The sequence below is a fragment of the Papio anubis genome, chromosome 4 (assembly GCF_008728515.1).
Source record: "Papio anubis isolate 15944 chromosome 4, Panubis1.0, whole genome shotgun sequence".
NCBI classification, from domain to species: Eukaryota; Metazoa; Chordata; class Mammalia; order Primates; family Cercopithecidae; genus Papio; species Papio anubis.
Genome location: NC_044979.1, coordinates 27,023,496 through 27,049,589, shown reverse-complemented (window position 1 = coordinate 27,049,589; position 26,094 = coordinate 27,023,496). Strand labels below are relative to the sequence as shown.

Sequence of the window (26,094 nt, the reverse complement as noted above, 5' to 3'; positions counted from 1 at the left end):
TTATAGGCGTGAGCCACCGGGCCCGGCCACATAGCTCTCCTCTTATAAGGATAGCAGTCATTGGATTTAGAGCCCTCCCTAATCCAGTATGACTTCATCTTAACTTGATTACATCTGCAAAGACCCTATTTCTAAATAAGGTCACCTGCACATGTACCAGGTACCAGAGATTAGGACCTGAACATGTCTTTTTGGGGGGGAATGCCATTTGCTCTCCTAATCTGCTCTCCTACATCCTCGTATAAAAACCAGGAGTCTTTCAAATATTAGAAATTAATTCTGTCTGCTTTAAAGAGAAAGTAAATCTATTAAAAAGATAGTGCGTTGGCTAATAAAACACTCGAGGTGACTAAAGAATCAAGCATAAGTCAGAAACAGTGCTCAAGACCTCTTCTCCTGAGCTGGTCTGCTGAGGCCATCACTTCTACCACCATCGAGCATCAGCAGTTCGCACCACTGGCAACGTTAGTGTTGGATACTGGATTTTATTGGGGATGAGAGTGTTTAAGGATGCTGTCCGTAAGAGGTCTTTCCATTTACTTTTATGACTGGCACCATGGGGAATCCCTGGGGTTCTAGCCATATTCCTTCCTGCTTCATTATTTAGCCACATGTAGGGTTCACACTAAGTCTGATTAAATTTAACGGGCCACTGATTCTGCTGTAGTGTGAGCTCCTTGGTAAAGCCTATGGTCTGTGGGGTAATTGTGATGGTGAATAAAGCATCCTGGGAATCCAGAAACGGCGCTGCTGACAAGAAACGTGGCAGCCTGGAGGTACATGCAGGTCCGGAACGGGCCGCCCTCCACCACGGCCACTTGGCCACGGGTCCACAGCGCCATCATTAGGCGATGGAGAAAGAAACTGATATGCAGAAGGGATCATCTTGCCCATCTGATTACCCAGAACCTTCTCCAGAGCCAGGCAAACATCCTCACACTCCAGACCTATCCCTGCGGGTCCCCCCACATGCCTGCCTAACCTTCCGAGTCACACTGATTCTCCACTGCTGTTCCTTCTGAGTTCCCTAGCATTGCTTTAAAAATCATTAGCTCCTGCCGATGAATCTGTTCAGAACCTCGCCTCAGTGGACCTTTCCTTCAAAAACAAAAGACCAGGAAATGTATTCTTTAAAGTCCTGGTCATTGGGAGAATTTTGTTTCTACACCACCCTTCAGGATCCCCCCTAAATAGAGCTTTTCTCCTGTCACCGTCCACTTTTGGCTGGTACTAGCATATTACCCCAAATCATATAAAACCAGGCTTGGCTTTTTCACTCCTCATTCAGCTGATCACAGGGAACTAATTCTCTTAGAGACCTTTAGGTATGGGTGGCGGCAGGAACAGGCATTCTGAGGGTGTGAGCCACGCTGCAATTTCCATTGTCCTCCTTTAGGACCAACCCAGGCCTGGTCCTCTATCTACCACCTTCAATCTGACAATGGAAAGCCACAAAACAAACCTAAAGAAAAAAATGGAAGAATGAAAGAACAACCAAAGAAATAGAAAGCAAAATACAATAGCAAATATCAAAATCAAAAACTGGTTTTATTAAACGGGCTCATAAAGTACCAAAAAGTCTTTGGAGAAGTTGATCAAAAGGGAAAAAAAAATCCAAAGGCATAAGTAAACAATGTGAGGTACAAAAATAATAATAGATATTTAAAGCATAATACCTTATGGGCAAATACTTATAAATTTGAAGCAGATGAGATAGACAAATTTCTTTCTCTTTTTTGAGACAGGGTCTCACTCTGTCCCACAGGCTGGAGTGCAATGATGTGATCTTGGCTCATTACAACTTCCTGGGGTCAAGCAATCCTCCTACTTCAGCCTCCTGGGTAGCTGGGACTACAGGCATGTACCACCACACCCAGCTAAAATTTTTGTATTTTTTGTAGAGAGAGGGTTTTACCATGTTGCCCAGGCTGGTCTCAAACTCCTGGGCTCAAGGGATCCATCTGCCTCAGCCTCCCAAAGTGCTGGGACGACAGATATGAGACACTGTGCCCTGCCACAAATTTCTTGGGAAAAGGAAAAGCTTACCAGAGTGACTCAAGGAAAATGGAAATAATCATTTATCCTATAATCATAAAGAAATTGAGCCTTTCCAACTTGGGTACGGTAAAATGGCTCCTGCGAAGAAGGGTGGTGAGAAGAAAGGCCATTCTACCATCAACGAGGTGGTGACCGAGAATGTACCATCAACAATCCCAAGAGCATCCTGGAGTGGGCTTCAAGCAGCATGCCCCTCAGGTACTCACAGAGATCCAGAAATTTGCCATGAAGGAGATGGGAACTCCAGATGTGCGCATGGATACCAGGCTCATCAAAGCTGTCTGGGCCCAAGGAATAAAGAACGTCCCATACCTATCTATCCCTGTGCGGTTGTCCAGGAAACAGGATGAAGATCCACCAAACAAGCTCTATACTTTGGTTACCCACGTGCCTGTTACCACTTTCAAAAATCTATAGACAGTCAATGTGGATGAGAAGTAACTGCTGACTGTCACGTACACCAAATAAAGTTATAAAACCACAAAAAAGGGGAAAAAAAGAAATTGAATAGTTACTTTTATCATAAAGAAACTCCAAAACAGGATTCAAAGATCAAATCATTCTGGCCTTACATGAATGAACTTTCTATAGCACAGTCTGTTCTGCTCTAATATGTGTCTGTAAAAGGAATTGTTTCATATACAGTTGTCCATCCACAAAACATGAAAAGCACAAACCAAAGAAAAAGACTGATACATTTAGCATCAAAGTTAAGAATTTGTGTTCATCAAAAGAAACAATAGGACTTCCAGTTTCAGCTAATGAGAGCAGACTAGAAAGAACTTTGCTCCTACTCTGACTATAAGAAAAAAGCTGAGAGGCTGGACATGGTGGCTTACATGTGTAATCCCATCACTTTGGGAGGCTGAGGCGGGTGGATCACTTGAGGTCAGGAGTTCGAGGTTAGCCTGGCCAATATGGTGAAACCCCATCTCTACTAAAAATACAAAAATTAGCCAGGCGTGGTGGCGGGCGCTGGTAATCCCAGCTACTCAGGAGGCTGAGGCAGGAGAATCACTTGAACCCAAGAGGCGGAGGCTACACTAAGCTGAGATTGTGCCACTGCACTCCAGCCTAGGTGACTCCATCTCAAAAAAAAAGACTCCGTCTCAAAAAAACAAAAAGAAAAAAAGAAAAAGTTGAGAAGCCAAAAAGTGATGACTTTTCTTGAGCCCCGAGGTCATGAAGAAAACAACCCTAAAAAGTGGAGACGGATGGACAACTGCAGGGAGCAACCCGACCAGGGCACTTGCTTTACCTGGGACGTGGGCAAAGTTCAGTAAGAAGATTAAGGCCAATTTTTTTTTTTTGAGAAGGAGTCTTGCTCTGTCACCCAGGCTGGAGTGCAGTGACATGATCTCGGCTCACTGCAACCTCTGCCTCCAAGGTTCAAGTGATTCTCCGGCCTCAGCCTCCTGAGCAGCTGGGCGTATAGGCACACACCACCATGCTCAGTTGTATTTTTAGTAGAGAAGGGGTTTCACCACGTTGGTCAGGCTGGTCTCGAACTCCTGACCTCGTGATCCACCCACCTTGTGCTGATCCCAAAGTGCTGGATTACAGACGTGAGCCACCGCACCCAGCTGATTAAAGACAAATTTTAAATGAGTTTCTAAAAGCTGTGGATGAGTTCGTATGAAAATGTGAAGCCCTATGAGCTGTAGGCTTGTCAGGTCCACAACACAGGGCAGTTTACTCCTAGGAACCCCATCAGGTGTTCACAGGAAGCCTTGAAAAAGCAACCCCTTATGGGTGGGGCTGGCTGGGGAAAGAAACAGCCGGTGCTGAAACTCCATACCCTCCACATCACTATAGGGCAGGAAAAAAGCCTTTCAGGTGGAGGTCAACAAAATCTCCGGCCTGAGGGCACTGGCGGAAACCTCCCACAGCCAGGGAAGAGAACAGGAAAAATAAAACAGCTCCTTACACCTGAAGCTAAACCCAGCTGCAACATCTAGGTAAGAGGTGGGAATGCGAGTGAAGGCCACACCCTCAAGCTCAGCTTCCCAGTGCCTGAGGGACACTTAAACAGAACATCAGGAAATGGTCCCCTCCCCTGTTCTACAAGGCCAGCAAGTATGAAGTAAAAAATAACAGTGGAGCAGCAGGGCGCAGTGGCTCACGCCTGTAATCCCAGCACTTTGGGAGGCCAAGGCGGGTAGATCACCTGAGGTCAGGTGTTGGAGAACAGCCTGGCCAACACAGTGAAACCCATCTCTACTAAAAATACAAAAAATTAGCCAGGCATGGTGGCACGTGCTGTAGTCCCAGCTACTCAGAAGGCTGAGACGGGAGAATCGCTTGAACCCAGGAGGTGGAGGTTGCAGTGAGCCGAGATCGTGCCACTGCACTGCAGCTTGGGCAACATGGTGAGGATGCATCTCAAATAAAAACAGTGGAATACAACTGTGGGGAGCTGCAAAAGGCAGACTATCTGAGGAGCAGCAAACAAGGATGAGCTACAGCCAAGCAAGGACCCACAGAGATATTACTGGAGGACTTTGCAGCCCCGGGTGCAGCAAAGGTATCCACAGCAACAACAAATTATAAGCCAAGCCTAACTTGTGCCTTGATTAACATAAACTTTCACACTAAAGACACAGCAAAAGAAAAGCCACACAGTAGGCAGCCACCAATCTACTTCTATCTACGGACTCACCTATTCTGGAGAGTTCACGTAAATGGGATCAATCACTATGTGGTCTTCTGTGACTGGCTTCTTTCACTTTGATGTGTTTTCAAGCTTTTCTCTTTCACTTTTGTTTACCTGGTTCATCCATGCTAGCATGTGTCCATTCCTTACTTCTTTGTATTGCTAAATGATATTTCATAGTATGGAGCTTCCATTTTTGTTCATCCATTCATCAGCTGATGAACATTTGGGTTGTTTCAACCCTTGGACTGTTATGAATAATGCTGCTATGTGTACAAGTTTTTGTGTGACCATGTTTTCATTTCCCTTGGGTATATACCTAGGAGCGGAATTGCTAGGTCATATGGTAACTCTTTATTGAGTATTTTGAGGGACTGCCAAGCTATTTTCCAAAGCGGCCGCCCCATTTTACATGTCAATCAGCAATTGTTTTGTGAGTCCAGTTTTTCCAGATCTTTGCCAACAATTATCATCTTTTCCATTACTGCCATTTTAGTGGGCATGAAGTAGTATCTCATTGTGGTTTTAATTTTTATTTCCCTGATGACTAATCAAATCTAGCACTACATAGAAAGGACATCATGACCAAGTGAGGCTCATCATGGACAGTTCAGTATTTGAAAAATCAATCAGTGCAATTCAACACATTAAGAAGCAAAATAAGAAAAACCGTATGATTATCTTCATATTTGCAGAAAAATCATCTTTTTTTTTTTTGAGACAGAGACAGCCTCACTCTGTCACCCAGGCTGGAGTGCAGTGGTGCAATCTCAGCTCACTGCAACCTCCGCCTCCCGCATTCAAGCAATTCTCCTGCCTCAGCTTCCCAAGTGGCTGTGATTACAGGTGCACGCCGCCAGGCCCAGCTAATTTTTTGTATTTTAGAAGAGACGGGGTTTCACTGTGTTGCCCAGGCCGGTCTCAAACTCCTGAGCTCAGAAAATCTACCCGCCTCGACCTCCCAAAGTGCTGGGATTACAGGCGTGAGCCACCGCGCCCGGCCCATCTAACAAAATTTAACATCCATTCATGATTTAAAACAAAACAAAACCTTTCAGCAAACCAGGAATAGTAGGGAACTTCCCTCACCTAATTAGTGATGTCTCCAAATAAACTTACAGCTAACATCATACTTAATGGGAAGAGACCGAACGCTTTGCTATGAAGTTTGAGAACAAAGCAAGGATGTCCTCTCTTTCCACTCCTATTGAACATTGTACTGTGAGTCCTACCGGGTTCAATAGGAAACACACACACACACATACACACACACACACACACACACAGAGAAAACAACAAAGAAAACTCAACAATAAAAACCCAATATTTTAAAACAGGCAAAAGATCTCCAAGGAAAACTTACCAAAGAAGATATATAGATGGCAAATAAGCATATGAAAAGATGCTCATCATTAGTCATTAGGCAAATTCAAATTGAAGCTCCAGTGCAGCTATTGGAATAGCTAAAATCAAACAAACTGACAAAATCAAACGCTAAACAGGATCTCTCATACATGGCTGGTCGGAATGCACAGTGGTACAGATAATTTGGAAAACTGTTTAGCAGTTTCTTTTGAAGTGAAGCAAACAATTATTATATGACCCAGCAATTCTACTCTTATTTACCTACACGAAATGAAAACCTATAGTCACACAAAAACCTACATGCAAATGTTTACAGCAGTTTTATTTACAATCACCCAAAACTGAGAACCACCGGGATATTCTTCAGCAAGTGAATGGATGTTATATAGCCATATAATGACTACTCAGCAATAAAAAGGAATAAACTAGTGATTCATGTGACAGCATATATAAGATTTAAATACATTTTGCTAAGTGAAAGAAGCCAAAAGTCTGCACAGCATGATTCCATTTTGATTTTATAGATAGGGCAAAATGATAGGGAAAGAAAACAGATCAGTGGACACCAGAGGTTGAGAGAACTGGGAGGAACGGACTCCTCAGCTCCATACAAGGTTATTTTTAGGACAGTGAGTGATGCACAAGAATCCACAAGACTCTGCATTTCTTGAAACCCAAAGATTTGTGTACTCCAAGAATTAACTTTACTTAATGCCAATTTAGAAAAATAATCACCTCGGATGTCCAGGAAATCCTAGGATGTAATGGAGACTACAAAAATCAATTTAACTATATTCTAAAGGTATAACATGGCCAGATGCAGTGGCTCACACCTGTAATCCCAGCACTTTGGGAGGCCGAGGCAGGCGGATCACCTGAGGTCAGGAGTTCAAGACCAGCCTGGCCAACATGGCGAAACTCCGTCTCTACCAAAACAAAACAAAACAAAACAAAATACAAAAATTAGCCAGGCACAGTGGTGCGTGCCTGTAATCCCAGCTACTCGGGAGGCTGAGGCAGAACTGCTTGAACTGGGAGGCAGAAGTAGCAGTGAGCCGAGATCGTGCCACTGCACTCCAGCCTGGGAGACAATAGCTAAACTCTGTCTCAAAAAAAAAAAAAAAAGGTATAACATAACCTCGCTAAAGGGGGTGGAGAACAAGAGTTGACCTACTAAGAGGTTTTTTTTTTTCGGTTTTCTTTTTTTAACTAGATACTGTAACAAAAGAACTGCATATAAACAGTGTATTTTAAGTAATAAGAATGTTTCTTACAAGGGCATGTCAATTTCAAACCTACTTTACATGTATACTAGGATTGAACAAGTAATTAAACAAATTATACATAACATAAGCCAGATTTCTAACTGTTGGAGAAAGAAGTTACAAGTAAGTAAACAGGTGGAGAGGATGCTAGCCCTGCGATGCTTGATGAGAGACAGCGGATGTCAGTCAGTCAGAACTCATGTTTCAATAGACAAATAGATGATAGATGAGGAAATGAATACATAGTTAACAAATGTCTATTTCCCAGCTCTGTCCACTCAGAGCATCTAGAAGCAGAGACATACCAGTAGCATAGGGTACACCCAGGGTCCATGTTTGGTTTCTGATACCATTCTACAAAAAAAGGAACCAAGGCTCCTTGGAGAAAGGGCTTGATTCTAGTGCTGATACAGGGAAAATGCAAAATGAGCCTGAAACATCTTGTAATGTCAGAAAGTAAAGAAGTGCTAAAAAAAAAAAAAAAAAAAAAGGAAGAGGAAGGCAAGTTCAACCTGAAAGACCTGAAAGAGGTTCAACAGGAAAGAGCTCATAATGGCCAAACCTGGAACAATTTGAGCAACAAAACAAGAAAGATTGGATTGGAACCCCAAGAATAAAATAAATATCCATGAGTCTAATCTGATAAATAAATGATTAAATAAATAAATCATCCTTACAGTGGTATTCCAAAAAATTGTAGATATGCCCCGAAAACTTCTATACTTAAGAAAACAGCCCAATAGAAAAATAAAAGAATTATACGTGCATTTTTCAGAAAAAAATGGCACAAACAACCTAAGAACATCTGAGAATATTAGTAATGAGGGAAATGCAAAATAAGAAAGAATTTTCTTTTCATACCCATCAGATTGACAAACATTTTCAAGTCAGTAAGAAGGGGTAGCAAGAATATGCAGTAGTGTAAATTGGTTGAAACACTTTGGAAAAGAGTGTGGCATTATCAAAGAAAGTTAGACATGCGCATATTGTTCAATCCACAACTTCCTTTTTTTTTTTTTTTTTTTTTTTTTTTTGAGAAGTCTGTTGCCCAGGCTGGAGTGCTGTGGCATGATCTCAGCTCACTACAGCCTCCGCCTCCTGGGTTCAAGCAATTCTCCTGCCTCAGCCTCCCTAGTAGCTGGGATTACAGGTGTCCGTCACCATGGCCGGCTAATGTTTGTATTTTTAGTACAGACAGGGTTTCACCATGTTGGCCAGGATGGTCTCAAACTCCTGACCTCAAGTGATCCACCCACCTTGGCCTTCCAAAGTACTGGCATTACAGGCGTGAGCCACCACGCCCGGCCCACAACTTCCAATTGTATCACTAGGCATTTATCCTAGGGAGACAAAATGTGCATCACAGTGCATTTACAAAAATGCCCTTAAGAATAGTTTACATTGGCCCCATATAGGTAGCAAGAAAACGCAGTGTTGACAGTAGGTACAGTAGAGTACAGTCGACAGTACGGCTGACAGTAGTATGGATAAAGTGATAGTATCGTCTCCGAGAATGCTATACCGGACTGAAAATGAGTGGACTACAACTACCTCTATTAGCATTAATCTAAAGAATAATACTGAACAATAAAAGGAAGAACAAGAACACTTACATGGTTCTACTTACAGGGTACAAAAATCGGCAAAACTATATGTTTTTAGGGAAACAGAAAATGTTACAAAAATTTTACAGAGAATTTAACACTAAGTTTAGAATACTAGTTATCTCTAAGGGGAAACAGGGAGATGCAACAGAAGTTTCTGCTTTAGATTCTTGTTTTGTTTTAAGGAAGGAGTGGCTGGCTGTGCTGAATGATGAGACTGGCAAAGAGAAGTCCCTGGCAACCACCATGTGCAGTTTCAGTGGGCACAGGGCAGGTGGAAGCCTGACTCGGGCAGAGTGAAGAGTGAATGAATGGTAGGAAAATGAATTTGCATGTGTGGACAACTCTTTATCAAATGCTAGGGGATCAGAGACATACGGCAGCAGCTGGAGGGCGCTGGGACAGTTAAGAAACTTCTGTTTTCTTTTCGAAGGTAGGAGATGCTAGAGCTGGTATGAATGCTTTCTTTGTGTATGTGTTCTCTTCCTACTGTTTCATAGGGTCCTTAAGATGCAGAGGAGATATACCTGTGCCAACTCAGCACCCATAGAGGACTTGGCCTTCATTGGATAGTCAGACACCTTTTTTTTTTTTTTGAGAAGGAGTCTTGCTCTGTTGCCCAGGCTGGAGTGCAGTGGTGCAATCTCAGCTCACCGCAACCTCTCCCTCCTGGGTTCAGGCAATTATCCAGCCTCAGCATCCCAAGTAGCTGGGATTACAAGCACCCACCACCCGGCTAATTTTTGTATTTTTTTTTAGTGGAGATGGGGTTTCACCATGTTGGCTGGTCTCAAACTCCTGACCTCAAGTGATCCACCCGCCTCAGCCTCCCAAAGTTCTGGGATTTCAGGCATGAGCCACCGCGCCCTGCCGACACTTCCATCTTTGAAACAGGAGGGAAGAAAATGGATACAGTCGTAAGTACAGCTGTATTTTGGTGGTAGAAAGAGTTTACATTTGACAGCTTTAATTTTCTCAATGAAGTCTAGATGAAATCAGTTATAGTGATATAGATAGAAAAAAGGAGGAGGGAGTGTTTGAGGGAAAAGTGTAAAATACTCATGTTGGAAATAGGAACATAAACCTCTTAGAAAAGAGGTTCTCAATCTTCAGCAAGCGTCAGAAATACACAGAGGCCTTGTGAAAACACCAGTGGCTGGATCCAGCCCCAGAGTTCCTGATTCCACAGGCCTGGGATATGAAATATGCATTTCTAACAAGTTCCCAAAAGATTCTGATGCGTCTGGCCAGAGGACCACACTTTGAGAACTACCATGCTAAAGAAGTAAAATATGATTGTCAAGTAGTATTTGGTGCCAAATTGAGGCATGGCATCATGAATTTAAAGTTAATGCAATCAGCCAGATTTTACTGTAGCAATGTTCAGCTGCTTGGTGTAGAAAAATAGAGGCAAAGGTTTATCTGAGAATGGGGTTTTGCTAGGTATGACAGCAGGAGACGGTGCAAGGAATTTGGGAATATCTTTGCAAGGTAGGGATTCTAATGGTGGATTATTGACATAGAGGATGGAGAAAGACAGAAATAAGGCCAGGTAGGGGCCAAAAGGCAAAGAGGAAGGTTACTGGACTTTGTTACGTCTTGAGTTCAAGCACTGTGATGTGGGTTTACTTGAGCAGATAAGTTGGAAGGTAGAGAGACAGTGATACAAGGAGGAAATGCCAAGATTTCAGATGTGATACAGTTTGAGGGGCTGATAAAGTTCAGGGGGTGAAATGGGAATGACCCACTGAAGTAGAGATGAGAAAAGGTTGAGAAACAGAGGCCAGGGTACTTCAGTGTTTACCCAACTGAGTACTGAAGTCAACAAGAATGATGACACGTATTGAGATGAAGAGGATGGAGTGAAAGTCCGGTGAGTGATGGACAGGGCTGCAAAGGCCAGTACATCACAGCAGGGCAGAAATGACATGACATTCCTGCTGATGTGGAAGCCTATGTTGAATGAGTTAGCACAGTGCCAGCTGCCGCAGGGGCCAGGGGTACAGTGGGAGGAGAAGACGGACTTCGGCCTGCTCCCCTGCGGTGGGAAGGCTGCTTCAATCTTCAAGGAGGGCCTGTTTCCTCTGTTCCTGGCTATTTCCAGACCTAGGATTGACTCTTGACTATTAATAGTGGGAAAGGAAACTGGAAAGAATGCTCCGGGAAGAGGGGTGTGGAAAGAGTCCAAGGAGGAGGTGGGATGGGAGGCTCCCGCCTGGACACCAGTGTCGACCTCTCCTTCCTTCTTTGTCCTCTGCTCACCACCCCCAACTCATCTCCACAGAAGTAAAACAAAAAAGCTCCAAGGGGAGAGACAGGCAAGACGGGCGGATGTGTTCCTCGACTGGTGTGCCAAAGGGAAGAGCGCAGGCTGGGAAATGGGAGGTCCGAAACCTCCTCGTCCTGTCCCTGCGTGGGACCCCCAGGCCTGGGCAAGCTGTCCGCCCTCTTGAAATGCATCTGTGAAAGGTGGGCCAGAAGATTCCTAAGGTCCCTCTGGGTGTGTATGACACACCCCGGCTTCGGACTCTGTCGAGCACGACACTGTACTAGGTAAGCCCGCTTTGGCTGTGACAGCAGAGCCATCCTAGCCAGTCACTTCCGAGGGCTCGTGCTGGGCCTCCCTAGGGGTACAGGCGGGGCCTTTCCAAGGGCTGCCCAACCCTAACATCATTTTCCAACATGTGACATCTGCTCCACGAGCCCCTTCTTTCCAGGGGGTGCAGGGAGCTGCTAGGACTCGGGCAGGGCCTGGTGTGATGCGAGGGGCCTGGTGTGATGCCATTGTGGGGTTCAGCCAGGTTGAGGTCTACATCCCACGCCTCCACCCCCAGCTCTCCAGGGCCCACCTTCTCAGGCTACAAGTCCTGCTGGCCATTGTACACTGGCCCTTTTATTGCCAGGCTTCTGGGTGGTAGCTGGGCAGGACAGCGAGGCAGGGTGGGATGGGAGAGCCGGGTCAGTAAGGGACCCGGGGCTGCTCTCTGTTCACCTGGCCAGGGCTCCTCCCAGCACCAAGGCACCAGGTGCCCTCTCTTGCCCCTGCGTGCAGCCCCCTCACTCCCCTGCCTTCCTTGTGAAGAACTTGATGCTCCCCATGTTGCGGTCCCACCTCCACGTGTCTTGGGTTTTGTCAGGTCAGGGCTGGGCTTGGTGGCTCATACCCGTAATCCCAGCAATTTGGGAAGCCAAGGCAGGGGAATCACTTGAGCCCAGGAGTTTGAGACCAGCCTGGGCAACATAGCAAGACCTCATTTCTACAAAACAATCAAAACATTAGGTGGGCATGGCCGGGGGGGTGTGCACCTGTAGTCCTGGCTACTCAGGATGAGGTAGGAGGATCACTTGAGCCCAGGAGTTTGCGGCTGCAGTGAGCTATAATCACACCATTACACGCCAGCCTGGGCAATGGGGAGAGATCATGTCTCAAAAAAAAAAAAAAAAAGGCCGGGCGCAGTGGCTCCCACCTATAATCCCAGCACTTTGGGAGGCCGAGGTGGGAGGATCACCTGAGGTCAGGAGTTTGAGACCAGCCTGACCACCATAGAGAAACCCCATCTCTGCTAATAATACACAATTAGCTGGGTGTGGTGGCACAGGCCTGTAATCCCAGCTACTCGGGAGGCTGGACAGGAGAATCGCTTGAACCCGGGAGGCGGAGGTTGCGGTGAGCCGAGATCGCGCCATTGCACTCCAGCCTGGGCAACAAGAGCAAATCTCCATCTCAAAAAAAAAAAAAAAAACATTAAGTCAGTACCCTTAATTCCCTGCCCCAGCAGTCTGGTCATCCCCCTGCCCAGCTCTTGCTTAGCTGGGCGCTCATTTCTTTCCACCAAAAGGCCCTTCTGGATCTCTCCAACCCAGTGTGGGTCCTGTCCTTGGAGGCTGTTGGCTCTGATCTTCGGCTCTGAAATCTTATTAATGCTATATCCACCTGCTTATAAACAATTGCCCTCTGTGGCTTTAAGAAAACCAGTGTCTCCCCCTCTCTAACCCGCAAGGTGCCAACCAGATGTTGGTGCCTCCAGGAGGAACCTGACCCGGGATAAGAGCCAGGGGCTTGTCTGCAGAGGACAGCATGGGAAGGCCATGGAGGAACTGACTCGCCTCACTCTCGCCAACCGGTGATGGCTGTCTTCCCCGTCTGCATGTGCTTGGGTGAACCTTGGCCCATCTCTGCACCTCAGGTCCTACCTAGATCAGTTTATCTATGACTGCCATAACAAATTACCACAAAGGTTTAAAACAACAGAAATGTAATCTCTCACCATTCTGCAAGCCAGAAGTCTAAAATCAAGGTGTGTGCTTCTGACACTCCCTGGCTAAAGCAGTATCCTTCCAACATCTGCCCTCATGGTCACATGGCCACCTTCTCTATATGCCTCTGATGAGGACACTTGTCATTGGATTTAGGGCCCACCCACTGAAATCCAGCATGCTCTCATCTTGGGGTCCTTAGTTATCTGTAAAGACCCTCTGTCCACATAAGATAATAATCACATGTTTCAGAGATTTTTACTTGTATATCTTTTTTTTTGAGGTGGGGGGACATTTTTGGTCTGCCATAGGTCCCCATCTGGAAAAGAGGGGGTAGTGACTCCTGGGGTTGCTCTCTTTCCCTCCAAATGGTCCCCTGCTTGGGATCCCAAAAGTGGGGTGGCTTGACTTCCCTGGGTATAAGGGGTACAACAGACTTGACTGTCTGGGCCCCACGCACAATGCATATGTGGAAGCCCGAACCCCCAGTGTGAAGGTAGAGCCTTGGGAGATACTTAGGTTTAGATGAGGTCCTGAGGATGGAGCCTCCATGATGGATTAGTGTCCTTTTAAGAAGAGGAAGAGACAGCAGACCTTCTCTCTGCCCTGTGGGGTCACAGCATGAAAGCACTGTCTGCAAGCCAGGAAACGCCCTCGCCAGAACCTGACCATGCCGGAACCCTGATCTGCGACTTTCAGCCCCCAGAACTGTGAGAAATAAATGTCTGTTGCCTAAGCCACCCAGCCGACAGTATTCTGTTATACTGTAACAAAAGTCAGAGCTAAGACAAGGGGTTCAGGATGGAGATTCACAACGAGAACTGAGACAGCAAGAAGGGCTGCTCCAACTGTCTGGGGCAGGGCCGGGTCCCCAACCTGCGCCCCTTACCCCTACACAGGCTGAGTGTCAGGTGCAGCCACAGACTCCAGTCATGCTCCACCCTCCCCGTCCCTTCCCTGGGACCCTGGCAGTTCTGTTGGCTCTGCGGTCCCTGGAACCCTGAGACTCTAGGCAGCAGGACGGCACCCCAGGGGTGGGGTCATCAGGCCTGCCTCTCAGAATCACCTCTCCCAGAGGGGCCCAGAGCTGCCCCCTCAGGGGAGATAATTCCGGGCATTCTTCAAATCTGGAATTGTTCTGCCCTTATCAGCTTGTTTCAGCTGGCCTGGCCGCCACCCGCTGCTCCCCTAGGGTGGGGCCCGTCTGCCTGCTTCCCTGGGCAGGAGGGGGCTGCCACTGTCCAGCATGGAGATGTCCCAGCAATGGGGAAGGGCCACCTTCACTTGGGAGAATTTCTCCCTGCAGGGAGGGCACTGTGGCCAGATCACCTGTAAGAAGCCCTGGTTCACACCACTTCTTCCCAGGGCGGACAAGTCCTCATTCTTTCCTGTCCTCAACACCTGGGAGCAGGGCACAGCACCCAAGGCTACTTGGCTCCCGTGTGCCCACATCACTGCCTCAGCGGTGCCCCTCTGTGACTCCCCACCGAAGCAGCACAGGACAGAGGCTAAGAGCAGGTAGCAGGGAGCCCGACCACCCGGCTTCCAGTCCACACACGAGCTGTACAACCAGGCAAGAGTCTCGACTTTTAACACACATGTCTGAACGCTGTTCCTCAGTTTTCCCATCTGTTAGAAGTGGGGAGCAGGGTAATAAAAGTAACAAACTCTATACCTTTGAGTACTGAGAGCAGTGTGTACACATAGAAAGTGTCCGGTCTATGTCAGCTCTAATTATATTCCTGCTGAGCCGTGCAGCGGGGAAGGAAAGGCACTCCACTCTCCCGCCCTGCACTGCACCCCACCTCCCCTTCCCTGTTAGAACCGTGCCGCCCACCTCCTCCACTCCCTCTCAAGCCACTCACACCTGCACAGGCCTTGCCCAGACAAGAGTAGGCACAGGTCTGCCCAGACCCATGGGGCTCTTCCTTCCCAGTGAGGCATGGCTGATCTGGGGAAGGGAGAAGATGAGGCACCAGGGCAGCTGTGGTCAAGAGAAGACCTAGACGAGGGGCTGAGCCTGAACCTTCCCGGGGAAGGAAAGGAAACCCAGGCCTGGAAGTGTTTCCTCACTGGCTCAGAGACCGAGGGAGGGGCTTTCCGGCTGTCAGCCTCAAGTTCTGGTCCGACAACGACCCCACACCCCATCCCGGCAGGGCAAGGCCACCATCTGTGAAAGCTCTATGTGAGGTCGGCTGGGCTCCGGGACCAGCACCTGATGTCAGGACCACAGGGGTGGCCGGCAGGGGTAGGCAGCAGGGATGGGGTGGGGATCAGGAGGGGGCTGGAGCTCAGACTTCACTGGCTGTGCCCTTCTCCCTCTCGGGCCTGGGTTTCCTCCTCAGGGAAATGAAGCTCAAATCACTTCTGCCTCCTTCCCTTGTCCATCACAAAGGGTGTGGACCAAGATGGAAGTGTGACTCTGGAAGAAGGCAGGGAACTCAAATGTATTAAAAGGTATTTTAATACATGTGGTCAGGTGCGGTGGCTCACACTTGAAATCCCAGCACTTTGGGAGGCTGACGTGGGCAGATCGCTTGAGTTCGGGAGTTCAAGACCAGCCTGGGCAACATGGCAAAACCCTGTCTATACAAAAAATACACACACAAAAATTATCTGGGTGTGGTGTAGCCTGTAGTCCCAGCTACTCAGGAGGCTGAGGTGGGAGGATGGCTTGAGCCTGGGAGGCAGAGGTTGCAGTGAGCCAAGATCGGGCCACTGCACTCCAGCCGGGGTGACAAAGCAAGACCCTATCTCAAAAAAGAAAAGAAAAGATAAAGAAATATACTGACCATCAATGGAGGGCTAGGGTATCTCCTTAATTCTCAAAAGGACATGAGATATGTGTTATTATCCCCATTTTGAAAGCGAAGGCAGTCTGGAGGGGAGGGAAGGGGGAGTTAGCATCTGATGGGTGCAGAGTTTCTGCGTCGGAGGATGAACATCTTCTGCAGGTGGATGATGGTAGCAGGTGCATGACAATGTGAAAGTACTTAATGCCACTGAACTGCACCCCTAAAAATGGTTATTACAGTAAGTTGTATGGCAAGCCAATTGGACCACATACACACAAAAGTGAAGAAAGCGTTCAACACCACAGCAAGTAAACAGGTCCGTTTGGGATGCCAGTCTGACCGGGGGCAGCTTTCTCTCCACGGCCCTGTGTGCAGGAAAGAACACCCTCTCGTGTGTGGAATCGCTCTGTGACACAGTAGTGTACAACAGGGGTCACACGCTTCTTCCATAAAAGGCCAAAGTAAATATCTTAGGCCTTGTAGGGGGCCATACAGTCTCTGCCACAACTACTCAACTTTGCTGTCATGGGCCTGAAGGCAACCGCAGACAACCTGTACATAAATGGGTTTGACTGTGTTCCAGGAAAACTTCACTGACAAATACGCTGGCCAAGCAGTCAAGTGCGGACCACTGATGTCTAAGATGCCCCTCGGGCTAGGCCTACTTTTGTTTCTTTGTTTTTTTGAGATGGTCTCGCTCTGTTGACCAGGCTAGAGTACAGTGGCACAATCAGAGCTCACTGCAGCCTTGACCTCCCAGGCTCAAGCGATCCTCCCACCTTAGCCCCGCAAGTAACTAGGACTACAAGTGCTTACCACCATGCCCAACTAATTTTTTTGTAGAGAGAGAGTCTCGCTGTGTTATCCAGGCTGGTCTCAAACTCCTGAGCCCAAGTGATCCTCCCTCCTCTGCTACCCAAAGTACTAGGATTATAGGCATGAGCCACTGTGCTTGGCCAAAGAGGACTATGTTTTTAACCCAGCTGTGGATCCTATTCTGACTTCCCTAAAGAGCCTGACAAGTGTCACTTGTACTAGCCTGTTAGAAACCAAGCCACATCATGGCAAACTGGGAAAAAACAGTTCCAACTCATATGGCAAAGGGAAATACCTAAGCAGTTAGCTAGCTACTCAAAACAACCACTCAAAAAGTAAGATAGATTTTAAAATCTGAAAGTTCCACACTCCAATAATAGACGCCAGAGGGACGTAGAGCATGACGGGTCCTTGGAGAGGTGCCCTCCCCTCTGGATGGCTAGTGCTGTCTGCTGGTATTGCCACCCCTCAGTGGGCAGATGCTGAGGCGTCTGTAGGAGGGACCACGACTGTTACCCAGTCCCAACGAACACCTGGTAAGTGTTCCAGGATGGTGCTTACACCCTCGGGCCAGCGGCAGCCGGTGTCAGGGCTGGGGTAGAAATCAGCCAGCAAAAAAGGCCAGTCAAACACAGCAGGTTAAGGTGCCTAATCTGGCCTTCCTGCCACTTCTCCTGGGGCCTCTCCCTGTTGGTTCCTGTCCACAGCGCCCCTCTCCCTGGGAGGCCCACCTGAGCTGCCTGTCTGGAGCCTGGTGTTTTCATTCCTCAGTGTCACTGCCCCAAGCTCACAGTAGGTTCTACTGTGCCCAGTCAGGAGGTTCTCAGAACAGCCCCTTTCCCCTTTCATTTTTAAAAATGTTTCATTGAAGAATTACAGGCATTTAAAAAATGGCACATGGCCAGGTGCAGCGGCTCACACCTGTAATCCCAGCACTTTGGGAGGCCGAGGCAGTCAGATCACTTGAGATCAGGAGTTCAAGACCAGTCTGGCCAACATGGTGAAACCCCATCTCTACTAAAAATACAAAAATTAGCTGGGTGTGGTGGCGCACAGCTATAGTCCCAGCTCCTCAGGAGGCTGAGGCAGGAGGATCACCTGAGCCCAGGGAGGCCGAGGCTGCAGTGAGCCATAATTGTGCCACTGTACTCCATCCCGGATGACAGAGTGAGACCCTGTATATATGTATGTATGCATAAATTAGTTAACTAATTAATTAATTGCCAGGCCTGGTGGTGTGCACCTAGAGTCCCAGCTACTTGCAGGGCTGAGGTGGGAGAATCACTTGAGCCTGGGAAGTCAAGGCTGCAGTGAGCTGTCATTGCAACACTGCACTCCAGCGTTATTATTTAAGACAGTGAGAAACTGTCTTAAAAAAAAAACAAAAAAAAAAACGGCTGGGCGCGGTGGCTCATGCCTGTAATCTCAGCACTTGGGGAGGCTGAGGCAGGTGGATCACGAGGTCAGAAGATCGAGACCATCCTGGCTAACACAGTGAAACCCCATGTCTACTAAAAAAATACAAAAAATTAGCTGGGCGTGGTGGTGGGCACCTGTAGTACCAGCTATTCGGGAGGCTGAGGCAGGAGAATGATGTGAACCCGGGAGGCGGAGCTTGCAGTGAGCTGAGATTGTGCCACTGCACTCCAGCCCAGGTGACAGAGCAAGACTCCCACTAAAAAAAAAAAAAAAAGCAGGGCACGGTGGCTCACGCCTGTAATCCCAGCACTTTGGGAGGCCTAGGCAGGCAGATCACTTGAGGTCAGGAGTTCAAGACCAGCCTGGCCAATATGGTGAAACCCCGTCTCTACTAAAAATACAAAAATCAGCCGGACATGGTGGCACATGCCTGTAGTCTCAGCTACGCAGGAGGCTGGGGCAGAACTGCTTGAACCTGGGAGTGGGAGGCGGAGGTTTCAGTGAGCTGAGATTGCACCATTGCACTCCAGCCTGGGCGTGGACGCAAGACTCCATCCCCCCACCCCCAAAAAAAGGTGCATATCAAACGTGTACAGCTTGATGAATTGTCCTCGAGGGAATACGCACATTTAACCAGCACCAGATGGTGAAACAGGACAGCTCGTCTCAGAAGCCCTGGCTGTGTTCCTCTCCATCCCTGAGGGTAACCACTATTCTGAGAAGGGATTTCATATCAATGGCATCACACCGTCATGACTCTTGGGTCTGGCTTCCCTCACTCAGCTTTGGTTGGTTTAACTCATCCTTCTCGTGGGGTGCGGTCGCAGACTGTTCACCTCCATTACAGTGGAGGACTCTATTGTGTGCACATGCCACTATTTATTTGTCCATTCTGCTGCTGATGGGCATTTGGGCAGCTTCCAGTTTAGGGCCATTGTGAGTAGGGCTTCCATGACCATCACAGTCCCTGTCTGGGGAACTTATGTATGCACTTCAAACAGGTCTGTGTCAAGGCTGCACAGGACCCACTGTGGCCCTGCCGAGTACAGGAGGGAGATGAACCAGGAGACCAGCTCCTGGCCCCTCCCCTGTGCTCTGACTTAGTTGGCAGGATGCCCCCAGCTCCTGGCAGACCCTCAGGCTGTCTCTGTGTGGGCTGCCGAACTCAGCTGTGTGTCCCAGACCCATTCTCTGACCAGGCTTTCCATCCCTGAGGCCTGGCAGGGAAGGAGTGGCGGGGCAGAAGTGCTGGGAGCCAGCTTCATCGTCTGTCCTGCACTGGCACAGCAGCTAGCAGGGCTCAGTTCCCATATAATGCAGACAGCACAGGGTTCGATGACCTCTGCAGTCCCACCTGATGAAAATCTGGCCCAGAGTTGGTGACACTGCATCCTCCAGGTGGAGGTCAGAGGGTTGAACCCCACCCCTACCCACTAAAAGAACCGAGCACCTAAGCAGGAAGCTTCTAAATACATTCTTTGGATTACTCATGACTATAATTCTGTGGCTGAAGGCAGAGAGGTAACAGGAGAGCCTGGAATTCAATCGATGGTGCCACCCAAGATTCCTGCCTTGCCACTCCCTGGGGCTTAGCCCACCACTGCCCGCTCTGGTTCTTCTCCCTGTCAACGGCTCCCCACTCCCCATCATCTCCCCACTCCCCATCATCTCCCCACTCCCCCTCCCGCTGTTGTTGCTGTTCCTAACAAGAGGGGCGTCCCCATGCCGAGCCCCTGGACAGCTTTGTCCGTGGTGTCAGGCTTTGTCTAGGGACCACCAACCTGCCCAGGGAAGAGGCTGGTTTCTTCCTGAGCTGGAAAGAACAGACTAACCTCCTTAAAACAATACCCTCCCCAGGGCCTCCTAATCCCTTCGCCTGCTGCAGACCATGTGAATCCTGATCTGTCTGCCCGGGCCGTGTGCCCAGGGACAGCCAACCCACCGGCCAGCAGGCAGGCAAGGGTGGGGACAGGGCTGATGCCCGGATGCCTTCGCTCACCTCGCCTGCCCAAGATGGGCTCCCAGACAAAAGTCACCACCACAGCACCTGGGGGAGGTGGCAGAGTGGCCCCTCGCCCTATCTTCAAGGTCAGTTTAAATGACCACATCCAAGATATGATGCAGCCTCCACAGAAAAAGTGAGCTCTGCAAATGGAGACCTGGATGTCTGTGTGAGCTGGAGACGTCCTTGGACCTTGGTTTCCTCATCTGTCAAGGGAGACATATCTAAGTTGGAACAAAATGAACATATTTTTTAGAATGTATAAGCTTTTTTTTTTTTTTTTTGAGACAGGGTCTTGCTCTGTCACCCAGGCTGGAGTGTAGTATTGTGATCTAGGCTCACTGCAACCTCCACCTCCTGGGTTCTAGTGATTCTCCAGTCTCAGTCTCCAGAGTAGCTGGGATTACAGGTGTGCACCATCACACCCAGCTAATTTTTGTATTTTTAGTAGAGATGGGGTTTCGCCATGTTGGCTAGGCTGGTCTTGAACTCCTGACCTCAAACCATCCGCCTGCCTCGGCCTCCCAAAGTGCTGGGATTACAGCCTGAGCCACCACTCCCAGCCCCCGAAATGTAAAACCTTTGAGGAAAATGTTTAAATATTCCAAATCTACAGTAACCTTACTGAGGGCGGGGCTGGAGGAAGGGGCAGCCAGGCTCGGCCAGCCTTGCCGACCCCCTGCTGTGAGCAGGCGACAGGACCGTCTGTGCCCAGTCTGGGTACTGCATGTGTCCTGGTACACTCAGGGCAGCTCTGAGACCACCGGGTAGAGGGGTGGACATGCTGCCTCACTCACATGATGGAACTTTCTATAAATCCACCTACTAAATGACACCTCCTAAGAGCAGTTTGTCATCATGACTGTAAACTTAATTTTGGGCAAATACTGAGGTCTTAGCATATTGGCGGGACTCTGTGTCTCGTTCTTCCTGCATATGATCCCATTTGTGTCTCCAGCACCCTCTGAGGACACACCTTTAGTACCTTTTAATTTTTAATCTTTTTAGAGACAGGGTCTTGCTCTGTCACCCAGGCTGGAGTGCAGTGGCGCGATCACAGCTCACCGCAGCTTCAACCTCCTCCTGGGCTCAGATGATCCTCCCACCTCAGCCTGCCATGTAGCTGGGACCACAGGTGTGTGCTACCACACCCAGCTATGTTTTTGATTATTTTATACAGATAGGGTCTCACTATGTTGCCCAAACTGGTCTTGAACTCCTAAGCTCAAGTGATCCTCCTGCCTCAGATTCTCTAAGTGTTGAGATTACAGGAGTGAGCCACAGTGTCTGGCCTATTATGTACCTCGTTCAGAAAAGGAGAGACAGACTAGCCCAGGAAGGCCCCTCCCCAGGTCAGAGAGCTGGATTCTAACCCAACTGTCTCAGGGATGAGCGCTCTACCCCACCCCCGCCCCCCAACACCCATCACACTGGGTCTGCACAGACCCACACACTTCTCAACTGGCCCTGTTCGTGCTCCCAGGAGTGCCTGCGACCTGTCCCCAGGCACACACACACTTCCAGGGCCAAAGCGTGCGGACATTTGGCACGCAACTCTTCCCCTAGCAGTAAGTTCAAAAACAACCTTGGTAAATATTGTTCTGAGGGAGCACGTTGTCATTCCCACGCCACCTCTGGCCTCCCGCAGTCGTGAAAATAACCAGATGTGTATGGGTTTCTCAGTGGCCCCTGGAAACCTCCACCAGGGCCCAGTCTCCACTCCTGGCCTAAAACAAACAAGGGCCCCGAGCCAGAGGGAAGTCCCACACACATGGCTGTGGGACAGTCACCTCTGAAACGGACAGTGCCTCTGGGAAGAGAGGGAGGAAGTTCTGTGAAATGGAGCCTGTGAATTTCCCAGGGAAGGATCTGCTTCCGTCTGGTGGACACTGAAGGTGAAGGCAGTAAGTACAGTTTTCTGAATTTCTATCCTCTTTGTGTTCTGTCCTGGCGAGAATTCTCCCCTTCCAGGACTAACACCTGTGTCCTCCCTGCTGCACAGTAATTCACAGCCGGGCACGTTCCCCAGGCAAAATCCCAGACTAACTCCGTGCGTGCTGAGGGTGGGGCAGGAGCAGGAGCTAAGGCTCTCCGATGGTCACCCGCTTACTCTGCAAAGCAGGGCAAATAAAGCTAAAACTACCACCTAACTCTCTCCTTGGCCCCGCAGGTGGAAGAAAAAGCATGATTACCTCCTACAGAGCACACAATCCGAATTTCTTTGGTGGTTGATGACAGTGGAGCCTGTATCTTTTGGACAGTGGGGAGTGGAGTGGAGGTGGGGTTGGGGGCGACTTAGGGGTGGGGGAGTGTTGCTTAAAAAGAACAAACAGGCCAGGCGCAGTGGCTCACGCCTGTAATCCCAGCACTTTAGGAGGCTGAGGCAGGTAGATCACGAGGTCAGGAGTTCAAGACCAGCCTGGCCAACATGGTGAAACCCCATCTTTACTAAAAATACAAAAATTAGCCGGGCTTGGTGGTAGGTGCCTGTAATCCTAGCTCTTCTGGAGGCTGAGGCAGAGAATTGCTTGAACCTGGGAGGCGGAGGCTGCAGTGAGCCGAGATTGTGCCACTGCAGTCCAGCCTGGGCAACAGAGCAAGACTCCATCTAAAAAAAAAAAAAAAGAAAAAAGAAAAGAAACCAAGTAAGTGGATATCATTAAACAATTGAGGACTGGCTCCCTTGTCCCCTGCCAGGGCCTGCAGGGAAAGTTAAAGGCCATGTTCCTTTTAAACAAAGCCAAGTCGTCATGGCCCTCCCTGTGTTTGAGACGTTAGAGTTCGTCAAGGAAGCCCGGTTTCCTACGGGCACCGCCTAGGGAAGTGAATCAAGAATCTCAGGGCCAGCCCCAGTTGGAGCCAGGTGTCCAAACAGCTGAATATTCATCCCCTAAAAGTAGTTTCATGACATCAGAGAGGGGGATCAGAGGCAATGACTGAGTAAATGCCTCAATGACACACACACACTCATGCACACAGCTGTGAATTCACAGCTCTTCTTTTCCCAAGAAACTGGGAGCAAAATATTTATTTCCCTCTAAAGTTTCGCAGGTCAGGAAAGGGGTCAGGTTTGCTTAGATCACACAAGATTGATTCTTAAGTCAGACTTGGGGCTCCAAAAGGGGTGGAGGAAAGGCAGGCACCGCCTCTTGCCCCCTGGCCCTCACGGGCTGCATGCCCCTTCTCTCTCTGCCCTCTTTACTGTATTTCCAGTCTGGCTACCCTGCAAGGTGGGTGCAGAGGCCCAGATGTCTAGGCCAAGTTTATTTGGCCACTCCCATGCCCAGAACAAGAAAAGGCAAATTCAAAGTGGGAGGGAGGCTGGCTGCAGTGACTCACGCCTGTAATCCCAGCACTTTGGGAGGCTGAGGCAGGAGGATCACTTGAGCCCAGGAGTTCAAGACCAGTCTGGGCAATATAATGAGACCTCACCTCTACAAATAATTTTTAAAATTAGCAAGGCATGGTGGTACATGCCTGTGGTCCCAGTTACACAGGAAGCTGAGGCAGGAGGATCGCTTCAGCCTAGGAGGTCAAGGCTGCAGTGAGCCATGTTTGTGCCACTGTACTCCAGCCTGGGTGACAGAGGGAGACCCTGTCTCAACAACGATGACAACAATAACAACAACAAATGAAGGGGAAAAGGAGTACCTGGAGCCTCAAGACATGACTAGGTAAAATCCCCCGCATCCTCCGCCTTGGATTTCCCATCTGGAAAGCAGGTCCAGTGCCAGTTAGAGCCTCCCGCCCTCTGCAGCATGGCAGCAGTGCAGCTCCTAGGGAGAGGCACAGCCAGGATCACGGGATCCAGAGATCCTGGTCCCAGGAGCTGTCACCTTTCTTGTTTTCCCTTACAGCTTGGTCTTTGTTGGCACAAGGCCTAGAGATGCACAGCACGAAGAGCTGATGCCACCCCTCGGGCTGGACACAGGGGCCAGGGCCAGGGCCAGGCTGGGGCTGAGTCCATGGTGCTCTGTGACCAGAGGCTGGGATGTTCTCTGTTTTTTTTTTGTTTTTTTTTTTTTTTTTTGTCATCAGTTCAGCCAAAGTTATGTTTTTAAACCAGTGTTTTCTACTTTTGAAACTTTTTATTATTTTCATATTCATTTAAAGATAGGGTCTTCTTGTGTCATCCAGGCTGGAGTACAGTGGCACAATCATAGCTCACTACAGTGGCACAATCATAGCTCACTACAGCCTCTCAGACTTCTGGGATTAGCGAGTAGTACCCACCTCAGCCTCCCAGGTAGCTAGAACTACAGGTGCATACCACCATGCTTAGCTAATTTTTTTTTTTTTTTTTTTTTTTTTTTTTTGAGACAGAGTCTTGCTCTGTCGCCCAGGCTGGAGTGCAGTGGCGCGATCCTGGCTCACTGCAAGCTCCGCCTCCCGGGTTCACGCCATTCTTCTGCCTCAGCCTCCGGAGTAGCTGGGACTACAGGCGTCCGTCCGCCACCGCCCCTGGCTAATTTTTTTGTATTTTTAGTAGAGATGGGGTTTCACTGTGTTAGCCAGGATGGTCTCGATTTCCTGACCTCATGATCCGCCCACCTCGGCCTCCCAAAGTGCTGGGATTACGGGCGTGAGCCACTGCGCCCGGCCACTTAGCTAATTTTTAAACTGTATATAGAGATAGGGCCTCACTATGTTGCCTAGGCTGGTCTTGAACTCCTGCCTCAGCCTCCCAAAGTGCTGGGATTATAGGTGTGAACCATTGTGCCGGGTCATCCCTTGTCCCCTGCTCCTTAAAAGTCACACAGGCATCACATTCCTCTGCATCCCAGGGTCATAATGTTAGAGCTAGAAGAACCCTAGATGTCATGTGATCTCAGCCCAACAAGTAGAGATGAGCAAGCAGTCAGAGGACCAGGCACCACCACGCCTTCTTTGGCATCTAGAACCATGCAGTCCCACTCCCAGTGCGGCTCTCCAATCCTGTGGGGCCTGAGTGCCCACATGTGCCTGGCTCCAGCTGCCGCACCCCTCCTGGTCGTTGGACAGGGGAAGGGGAGGCATCTGACCTGCAGTGAGATGAAGAAAGGGCCGAGGCCAGCAAAACACCAAGAGCCCCCAGGACACTACAGGACATGTGTCCATGCCCCCCTTCACATGACCCAGGAATCCATGGTGTCACTTCCCCAGAAGCCAAATGCACGAGAACAGCCCCCTCCAGCCATTCCCAATGGCTCAGAGCATCCACACTGTCCAGCTAGGTTCCCTCTGCAGATGCAGCCACACACACCCATCAGTCCCATGACGCCAGCAGTCCTGGGGCCAAAATCACCCAGCTTTAGACCATGGGAAACACTAAACAGGAAGGCCCCTGAGAGCCACTGGGCCAGCTCCTCATTCACAGATGAGGAAACTGAGGCCTGCAGGGAGGGCACTGGGTTGTGAGTGTCTGGACAGAGGATCTCTTTCTTTTGCAAATCCACTCCTCAGCTCAACACCCAACTCAGATGGACCCTGCTGTGCTTCTTCACTGTGTCTGCCACCAGCCCTGTGTACACATGGCGCACCCACACATAAACACCCAGTGCTCAACCAACAGGAGGCCCCAGGGCCAGTTATAGCTGGCACATGGACACGACTGCCCTAGAGTGCCTGTGGCGTTCAGAGATGTGATTCTGCGTCAACAGGACCAGACTTCCAGATTCGTCCAGGACTGTAAAGCCAGGGAATTTCCCTGCCCAAGTGTAACCCCCCCAATGGATGCCATGGGTGAATGAAAGGACAGGACGGGCTCCCACCCTGCCCTTCCCCAGAAGCCAAACCACAGCACAAGCTCTCTAGAACCCCGGCCATGGAGAAGCTAAACCCAGGATGGCCTCAGGATGAGAAGCAACTTTTTGGGTGGTGC

The 26,094-nt window shown here is 49.1% G+C and overlaps 1 protein-coding gene and 2 long non-coding RNA genes across 3 annotated transcripts in view; 2 read left to right on the top strand and 1 right to left on the bottom strand.

The window, feature by feature from the left end:
• The window catches only part of PODXL (podocalyxin like), a 56,000-nt gene that overhangs the window by 17,719 nt on the left and 12,187 nt on the right, over window positions 1-26,094 (bottom strand). The gene's annotated exons all lie outside the window — the stretch shown is intronic.
• On the top strand, window positions 9,719-14,137 carry LOC116274466. Its single transcript, XR_004183119.1, has 3 exons — window positions 9,719-9,862; window positions 11,230-11,498; window positions 12,947-14,137. It is a non-coding gene; the product is annotated as an uncharacterized LOC116274466 (long non-coding RNA).
• LOC103883250 lies at window positions 22,014-25,782 on the top strand. Its single transcript, XR_645422.4, has 3 exons — window positions 22,014-22,138; window positions 22,405-22,480; window positions 25,694-25,782. It is a non-coding gene; the product is annotated as an uncharacterized LOC103883250 (long non-coding RNA).